The sequence below is a fragment of the Monomorium pharaonis genome, chromosome 2, assembly GCF_013373865.1.
Source record: "Monomorium pharaonis isolate MP-MQ-018 chromosome 2, ASM1337386v2, whole genome shotgun sequence".
In the NCBI taxonomy this organism is placed as follows: Eukaryota; Metazoa; Arthropoda; class Insecta; order Hymenoptera; family Formicidae; genus Monomorium; species Monomorium pharaonis.
In genome coordinates this window covers 25,883,443-25,893,721 of record NC_050468.1, presented here as the reverse complement: position 1 = coordinate 25,893,721, position 10,279 = coordinate 25,883,443, and positions in this window count along the sequence as shown.

The window sequence follows — 10,279 nt, the reverse complement described above, 5'->3', positions numbered from 1 at the left end:
TGTAATTAAATATAATTATGTATAATTATATATAATTGTAAATAAGCAATTTTTCCCGGTAAAAAATTGTTTATATAAAAGCATGAATAAATCTATAGAATTATATCAAAATTATATAAAATTATGTAAAATTATATAAAAGTATACAATATAAAATTTTGCATGGACATTTTTGATACATAATTCTACAGATTTTTACATACTTTTACATGAAAAATTTTAGACCGGGTCGATAAATCGATTGTCGCTATAGTATTAACCATTCACGTGACAGTATACGTGTATCGAGTATGCTTGCAACAAAAAGAAGAGGCTATGCATAAATGTATATATTTTGCAATATTTTATTTTTTTCTGTAATTGTAGCATAACATATTTTAGGTGCGTTCTACTTAACGTTTGCTACGTTCGCAAGCATCCTTGTTTATCAAATATTAAACAATTCGTTCATTCAGTTTAAAGTAATTTTTATTTATCCCGTTAACCATAAATTAAAAAATCACCTATTTTAATATAACAATTTATTTTACATAAGTATATAATTTTCTAACAAATTACTGTCACTTTTTTAAACAAAACCAATATTTTATATCTATTATTGTGGTTATATAAATAAAAATGTAAATGTTTGTTCGTCATCTAAGATCTCCGTAAGTTTTTCACCGATTGCTTTAAAATTTTGACACAACGTTGCATTCGTAACCGTGAGTTGTTATGGGGTCTGATTTTGGATATACTTGGTGTTTCAAAAATGATGGCCATAATTTAATTTTAAACAATATTTTTTAAATGATATTTTTTTGTAATTTTGACACAACGTTGTATTGAATTTAGTTAGAAATACGTGAATAAATGAATATTAGATTTATTACTCATAAATGCAGGCCTTTAATTTGAGAATTCTTTTAGCGTGTATATGACAATTTAGAATCAATGGCAGAATTTGAAATTTTGACACAATGTTGCATTCGAAAACGGGAGTGTTCTTATGGGGTTTGATTTTGAATATACCGGGTGTTTAAAAAATAATGGCCATAATTTAAGTGTAAAAAATAATTTTTCATTAATATTATTGAAATTTTGACACATTGAGACGGGGAGAAACGGGGAGAGACGGGAAGAGACCGGGAAAGACGGAGAGAGACGAGAAGAGACCGGGAGAGACGAGAAGAGACGGATAGAGACCGTGAGTGGCGAAGAGAGACCGGGAGAGGCGGGGAGAGACCGGAAGAGACGGGGAGAGGCCGGGAGAGACGAGGAGAGACGGATAGAGACCGTGAGTGGCGAAGAGAGATTGGGAGAGGCGGGGAGAGACCGGAAGAGACGGGGAGAGACCGGGAGAGACGGGTAGAGATAGGGAGAGACGGGGAGAGACGGGGAGAGACGGGTAGAGATAGGGAGAGACGGGGAGAGACCGGGAAAGACGAGGAGAAACCGGGAGAGACGGGGAGAAACGGGAAGAGACGGGGAGAAACGGGAAGAGACGGGGAGAGACCAGGAGAAACGGGGAGAGACCGGGAGTGACGGGGAGAGACGGGGAGAGACCGGGAGAGACGGGAAGAGACGGGGAGTGACGGGGAGAGACCGGGAGAGACGGGAAGAGATCGAGAGAGGCAAAAAACGTTTCTATTGTGTTTAAATTAAAATAATAAGAAAAATAAAGATGGCTTTTATTTTATTGAAAAAAAGGAACTTATTTAAAACAGTCTTTTGAATGAATTTCTAAATCTATGGCAGCTTTTAGAAAAAAAGTTAGAAATACGTGAATAAATGAATATTAGATTTATTAAAGATAGATAAATGCTTATTCAAAAATAAAATAAAAAGAGCAACAGTAAAGCACGGCTCTTGAAAGTTAAACAACGAAAGCAAAGAAAATTTGAAAAAAACGTAGCATAAGAATAAAGAGCCACAACAACGCGTGGCAGGGCGTAGCTAGTAATATATAATGTAGTAAATATTTCATAATTTTGAATTTTAAATCTAATGAACAACACATTAATAAATATAATCATGAAATTTTGACTTAAAATATTGATTATTAACAATGTTTTATATAAAATGTATATGGGTGGCCATATTACCAATTTCTTCTCTATTATTTTTTATTTAAATAATCCTATCTAAAAAAGGAGATGTTAAATCGAATCGAATTTATTGTTGCCGCTTTTCCGAGATGCTGATTGGCTGTCTCGCTATCTCGTTGTTAAGTGCGTTGTGACTTTCTTCACTTCGTGTCATTTCCAGCTGTCAAACTACTTTGTGTCATTTTCAGCTGTCAAACTGTCACTTTTGATAGTTAATTGAAATAATTACAAAAAATCAGGGAAAAAAAAGCCAAATAAAAAATATACGAGAGGAAGAGAAAGAGAGAGAGAGAAAGAGAGAGAAGGGGGAGGAGAAGTAAGAAAAAGTTTAATTTTTTATAACACATTAAGTATTTTATTTCTGAAAACAATAATATTTATATATATATGTATAATTTTTGAAAATAATTTTTTCCTTTGAATGTTTTTTGCTTTTCTTCCTTCCTTTTACAACATAAAGTTTGTTTTGTCAAAATTAGAATTTTTAATTTAATTTAGCTGCGTTTTTATTATTAATATATTTAAATGTTTTTTATTTAAGGTTAAAGAAAATAAGCATTATATTAAAAAAAGAAAGAAAGAAGTAAAAGGAGTAGAGAGTAAGAAAAGAAACATTAAAAAGGTATAAACAGAGAACAGAAATAAAAAAGATACATAATATTAATGAGTCAGGTGTAGAAAATCAATATATTATTCGGTTTGTAGTTAATATTGACGCCAAACTGGTAGATATATTGATTTTTTTATAGCTGTTTCAAAATCAATTAATATAGCTGATGCGGATCTAAAATTATATATACACTGCAAAAAATGTAATGTATCTAATAAGATATGTAATTGAAAACTGCCTACTCAATGCAATACTATATGTTATTGCAGTATTGTACTTGCGTTAACGGTAAATATTGTATTAAGTATTTTATGTAGTTGGCAGCCCGCAATTACAAATGTTATTGGTTATATTTTTTTTCTGTGTGTGTATTTTTTTATGTGTGCATGCGCACGCGCTTGTGTGTGTATATGTGTAAAATTATGTAAATTTATAAATAATTATTGTACATAATATTATATAAAAACATGTTTTTATATAATACACACACATATATGTGTGTATGTATTTATTCACAAAAAGTTAAATAATTAAGTAAATAATAATTTTTAATAAAATATGTTTTTATATAATATTATGTAGTTATTTATAAAATTACACTTACACTATTTTATTCAAAATTGCAGAAGATAAAGGATAGATTAAAGAAAGAGAAAGAGATGAAGAAAAGAAAGAAGAATAGGAAAAGAGAGAGAAGATTCAAGAAAACATAATTCTTTTAAATTAGTAAAGATTAAGACATTTTCTTATAAAAACGGAGGGAGAAAAAGAAAGACAAGAAAGGTATATAATAATTATAGATTAGGTGATGGTTGTGCAGGAGGAGTTACAATTTTTTATAAGGATACATTACATATTACTAATGAAAAAAACATTTTAAATAATCTGGATATTTTAGGTATTAAAATCAATTTAAAAAATAAAAATAAAGTCCAATATATTATTATTTATAGAAGACATGGTAAAATAGAAGACAAAAGAACATAGAAACAAAAAATCATGAAGTACATTCCATCGGATTTTGAGACAGCTATAAAAAAATCGATATATCTATCCGTTTGAGTCAACGTTAATTACAACCAAACGATATATTGATTTTTTATACCTGACTCAACTTAATGATTATTAATATTATGTACCTTTTTATAATATTATATAAGAATAGATTTTATTAGAAAATAAATATTATTTATTTAAATGCTTTTAAATTTTTATTTTTTATAAATATCTATATACAGAATGTTTGGTAAAGATTTATGCAATCTTTATAAACAGGTAGAGCGCATTAAACTGAACAGAAAAGTCCTTTACCATTTTCCATTTTCGCAATAGTTAACGAGTTATTGATTACACAGGTACACAAAAAAGTGGTGTTTCCTTTTGAAATTAGGAAAAAATAGGCCAATTCAGCAATTCTGATCTTGGATTTGAATTCAGCGAGTCAAAATACATAAGGATTAATTAATTTGGTCCGCCAAACCAACCGCTTTTTTGTGTGCCTGTGTAATCAACAACTATTAACTATTGCGAAAAACGCAAAATGTTAAAGAACTTTTCTGTTCAATTTAATGCGCTCTACCTGTTTATAAAAATTGCATAAATTTTTACCAAACACCCCGTATATATATATATACATATAAATGTACATATACATATGCATGTATATATATTTATGTTTATCTTTAAAATATCGAATTTTTACAATACACAGAGCATTGTAAAAAATAATTTCTGCATTAGGCTGACAATTGCAGAAAATATCGAATTTTTACAATACACAGAGCATTGTAAAAAATAATTTCTGCATTAGGCTGACAATTGCAGAAAATATCGAGTTTTTACAATACACAGAGCATTGTAAAAAATAATTTCTGCATTAGGCTGACAATTGCAGAAAATATCGAGTTTTTACAATACACAGAGCATTGTAAAAAATAATTTCTGCATTAGGCTGACAATTGCAGAAAATATCGAGTTTTTACAATACACAGAGCATTGTAAAAAATAATTTCTGCATTAGGCTGACAATTGCAGAAACTATCGAGTTTTTACAATACACAGAGCATTGTAAAAAATAATTTCTGCATTAGACTGACAATTGCAGAAACTATCGAGTTTTTACAATACACAGAGCATTGTAAAAACTAAGTTTCTGCAATAGGCTGACAATTGCAGAAAATATCGAATTTTTACAATACACAGAGCATTGTATTTGCACTTAACAAATCAAACTTTCGCCTAGGGATTCTCGAAGTAGAGTCTTTGCCCTTTAATTAAAAAAATGTACATGTAATTTAGATGATTTTTCGCAAAGTTGCATCACTTTGAAGATTGCCTAAAATTCGGTCAAAATTTTTGGCTCGTTTTATTTTGCGCCAGTGTATATATACATAAATATCTATAAAAAATAAAAAGTTTAAAAAAATTGCAAGAATTAAGTGATAGGTAGAAGGAAATAAAGAGAGAGAGAGAGAGAGAGAGAGAGAGAAAGAGAGATTTCGGGAAGGTAACATTTGCGTTTTAAATATTTTGAAAAAAAGGAATCTTAAACTCTTATTTCTCATTTCTTATTAATTATCATTCTTAATAATTATTATTTTTTATTAATTATTATTTTCATTAAGTATCATTTGCGTTTTAATTATTTTGACATTTTGTGTATTTTAATAGAAGAAAAGGAATGAGATTAGAGAGAAAGAATTGAGATCCAGGAGTTTAAAAGGAAATCCAGAAAGTGAAAGTGTTGAAATTTGATTGAAAATTATCAGGTAACAATACATGTAATATTATAAATTTTAACTTATTAAAAAATTTAATTTTAATGATGTATTATTAAGGCATAAAGTTAAAAAAATTTAATTTTAAAGTTATTGAATGCTTATTATTAGAAGTTGTTGAAATGGTCAGAGAGAGACAGTGAGTTTTGTCGAAAGAGATTAGAAAAGGAAAGAGATTAGATAAAAGAAAATTGTTATTGAGAGAGATTAAACAAGAAAGCCAGAAAGTGAAAGTTTTGAAAATTAATTGAAAATGGTAACATTACATATAATATATTATGATTTTTAATTTATTTAAAGGGGATTAAGTATGAAGATAAAGTATGTAAGAGTGATATTAAGAAACATGAAAATATAATATAATTACTAATTTGTGTTTAGAGAGAGAGAGAGGGAGGGAGTGGAGAGAGTGGGAGAGCGTGAGAGATAAAGAAGAGGATTAAATAAGAAAGTAAAGTGTAAGAGTAATATTGAACAATATGAAAATAATATAATTAATATCATTAATAATATAATTAATAATTTAGAGAGGGGGAGAAGGAGCGTGAGATAGAGAAGGGCATTAAATATGATAAAGTGTGTGAGAGTAATATTACAGAAGAAAAAAAAGTGCAATGTTCAATATAAAAATGCTAAGTGGCGCGCAATGTTGTGTTCTAGTTTTATAAAAACAATGTTGATTTTCAACGTAAATAATTGTTTTATTATTAAAAATGTAATATTTTTTAAATGATTATTATTTTATAAGAAAAATAGTTATTTTTAATATGAGTATATAATATTGTTGCGCCCGTTAGATTTGTCAGCTATGTTGACTGATCAATATATTGATTTTCTAAAAGAACGTGTTAGCTACCGTGAGCTTGACAACGGCAATAAAATAAAGTCCTTTGAGTTTTCTAAAGTGTAGTGTGCGAGTTTTTTTTATTATCGTGCACGGCAGCACGCAACAATATTTTTTAATTAAAAAGGTACTAAAAAGTTGTTTTTTATTCAAATTATTATTTTTTTATCGGATCTTAGTGATGGATGATTTCTTCTATTAAATTTAATAAAAGAAATCATATCCATCACTAAAATCCGATGTAGACCATTATAGGCGATGTATTACTCATTAATATGTATTACAGTCGGTTAGAATTAATATACTAATATTGTTATTATTTTTTTATTAGAAAAAAGCATGATTTTTTACGTAAAAAATTTTTTTGTTGCAAGTATTTATTTATTTTATTTATTTGAATAACTTTTTTTAACAATGACTACTTTTTCAGTTAAATAATAATTACTTTTTCATAAAAAATAATGTAATCTATACTTAAAGTTTATTTTTTAATAGTAATTATAAAGATAGTTTAAGTAGAAAAATATTTTTTAATTTTAACAAAATTTTTTATTTGCATATAAAATTCTATTCTTGCTTTTATGTTAAATTTTATTAATTAAAATATGTGTTGCTTGATTTAAACCCTTTGTAGCATACATTTCTTCTTACATGCCTTTTGTATAGAATTTCGTATACAGGAATTTTGGAGGTCGCTGAATCCAAATCTGGAGTCAGAATTTCAAAATTTTTAATATTCAAAATGGCGGATTTAATATGACAGATAAAATTATTAAATAATAAACTAATGTATTTCAATTTGGATATTTGTTGGTTTTTAGGATCGCTAATTATGAATATAGAATCAAGACTAAATTCAAAGTGGCGGATTCAATTTGGAGGATCGAGTGAAAAGTGGATTATTCCTTTTTATTTAATTTGAGTATCTGCGAGTTTCTGAAATTACCAATTATAAATCTAAACTCAAAATGAAAAAATTAGAATAATGGATTTACTATGACGGCCAAAGTTTTCGAAAAAAAGAAACTAATTTATTTAAATTTAGGTATTTAAACGTCTTAGTTGTTGCTAATTACGAATTGGAAGTCAAAAATTGTAGATCGGACAAATCGATACTGTAACATTATAAAGATTGCTTTACAATGTTGTTTGCACGAAAGAAAAAAACAGTTCCTTTTCTGAGTGATATATAAAGTTTACAGATTTTACAAATCTATTTTGAAAAAAAACCAACTGCTCGAAAAAATAAAACAAATCTGACTATTTTTTAAAAACTTGGTTTGCCATGTGGGTCTGTGATTTTTAATTTTCTAATTTTAATTTCAGATTTGTAATTAGCGATCCCAAAACCCCCCAGATACTCAAATTAAAAAATAAATTGACTGATCAATATATTCTGTCAAACTTTGGCAACATTTCTGTCAAAATTTTGCATAATTTTAAATAAGTATAACACCGCAAAAAATTATCGCATTTTTATTTTCCAAAAAGCTTGAACTCTCTACTTTCGAATAAATTTTGGCTATTTCAATTATCTTTTTTTTTTCACGAAACTGTACAATGATAAAGCTTGACCCATTAAAATAAAAATTTGTATGTATGATTGATTGGTTCTCTCACTGCACTTATTTCGTGTTGCAAAAGTAGCTGTCCATTGCGAATTTTGATTATATCGATTATACTATACAATTATATCGTTGTAATTTATTTTTAAAAAATAAAAAGTAAAGTAGCGCGTCTAGTATTACAAATTAAATATGATAGAATATTAATATAAGTCATATATAATAAACAGTAATAACTTATTTGATTATTATAATAATAAATCACAGAGGAAGACATTTACAAGTATAATAAATCTTAGGAATAACTATAATATTATGTACAATAAATACAATACCATAAAATGTGAAATATATAATTTAAACAGAAGTGCAAACCACATGCAAACAATATTATTAATGTAAGTCTTAAAATTAAATTTTGAACACTATAATTTAATACATCAGTAAAAAGTACAAAATTAATTCACATCTGAGTAACAGATATAACCATTAAACTATTTGATTTGATTGTAATATTCGAGTGTAAATATATTTTATTTATATTAATTTTAAATAATATTTTGATAATATATAATTTAATTTTTAATATGTTCACATAATATGTACACATATGTTTCAATATTAATTTACTTCTATTAAAAGTTAGTAATTTAATAACACTGTTATGTAGAAAACTGAATATAATCTATTACTTGAAAGGAAAGTGGAATTCCTTAATTTTTTATTAAAAAAAAATACCCTTTATTAAAACAAACATTGATTCATGAATCTCCATCTGTAGTGAGACAAGAAAATAGAATAAAATACACCAATTACCAACTTAAAAAGAGAATTAAAAACATACCAAATTCGTTGAAAGAAATTAAAATATTTTGCATCAAATAATGCCTCAATTTCTGACTTCTAAATTAAGTTCTGTCCCATTGGCTAGCTGTTTGTATCAAGACTAAAACAGGATGAATTAAAATACCAAGTACTCAATTTGAATACACGCGTCAGAAGCCAAAGAATATCTTTCAGAATCTGTCTTATGAAAAGAAAGATGCTCTCGTAAACACGTCTCATCCGTACAAGTCCGACAGGCAAAAGAGAGCGAGAAGGGGCGCGTACGTTGCGTACACGACAAATTATGCTTAAAAATTGTTTGGCATACGCATCGAAGAATTACCATAGCAACGCGAGGACACTTTATGAAAACATAACAAAAGTGTTGCTAAGCCCTATAAGAATATTATTAGGGCAGTGCTGTCTCTTATTTTCTTTTTTAAAGCGCTAAGTAGAACTAATTTTTATTATAGTACCCATACAAATTTTATTGCAATTTTATTACAATAAACTTTATAAAGTTAATTAAATGCATACCTACTTATTCGAGAGTAAAATCATTTAAAAACTCATTAAAATAATCGAGTTAATTACAAGTTTTGATAAGTATTTGATAACAATTTGATATTATACTATGCTATGCATATTCTGAATAATTTTTGTCATCTATATGTTTTATTTAATTATTTAAAAGATTTTGCACTGTTTCGCAAACAATTAAGAGAGTACTTAAAAAAAAAAACAAATTTTGCTGATGTTGAAAAAGCTCAGCTTTGGTAATCATAACACTGACATGTAAAGATGTAAAAGGAAAAAATAGAAAATTGATAGTAATTTTTTAAAAATTAAAGAAATATATATATATATATATATATATATATATATATATCTCACAAATGTATATAGTAAATTAATTTTAATGTGGACTTAAAAATTCTGTACATTTTTGTTAGTTCCCACAAAATAACTTTTTATAATATTAATTAAAATAGTAATTTAAAAATCGCGATCTGCATTGCTATAATATAAAAAATTTTTCAGATATATTTCGATTTAAAACTCCTATATAGAATAGACTTTATTGCGTCCCAATTACGGGGTATACAAGGCGCTTTTTTCACGGAGCGTTCCCGAACCGTTCACATACATAGCCCCTCTACTCCCGAACCGACCTGGCCATAAGCGACCTTTACATTCTGTTACCCCCCACCCCTCTCGCCCACCCCTCACCCCCTACCCCCCACCCCCCTTCTCCTCTTCCTCCACTCAATCCTTCTCTCTTCCCCTTTCCTCTCCACTTGTTCTCTTCAGCTCTCTTCCGTCCTCTCCCTCCTTTTCTCCTTCTGGGACCTCTCCTCCTCCTTCTCCTCATCTGCCTCCTCTGCTCTCCTTGCTTCACCTTCCTCATTTCTTCTTGCTTTCTCATTCTCTCCTTCCCTCCTGCTTCTCCTGTCTCTTTCTCACCACTCTCTTCCCCTTCCACGTCTCTTTCCATTTCTCCTCTGTCACCTCCTAGTAACATAAAACAAAAAACATAAGATTTCAATTAACTCCACCAGCTCCTCTCCCCT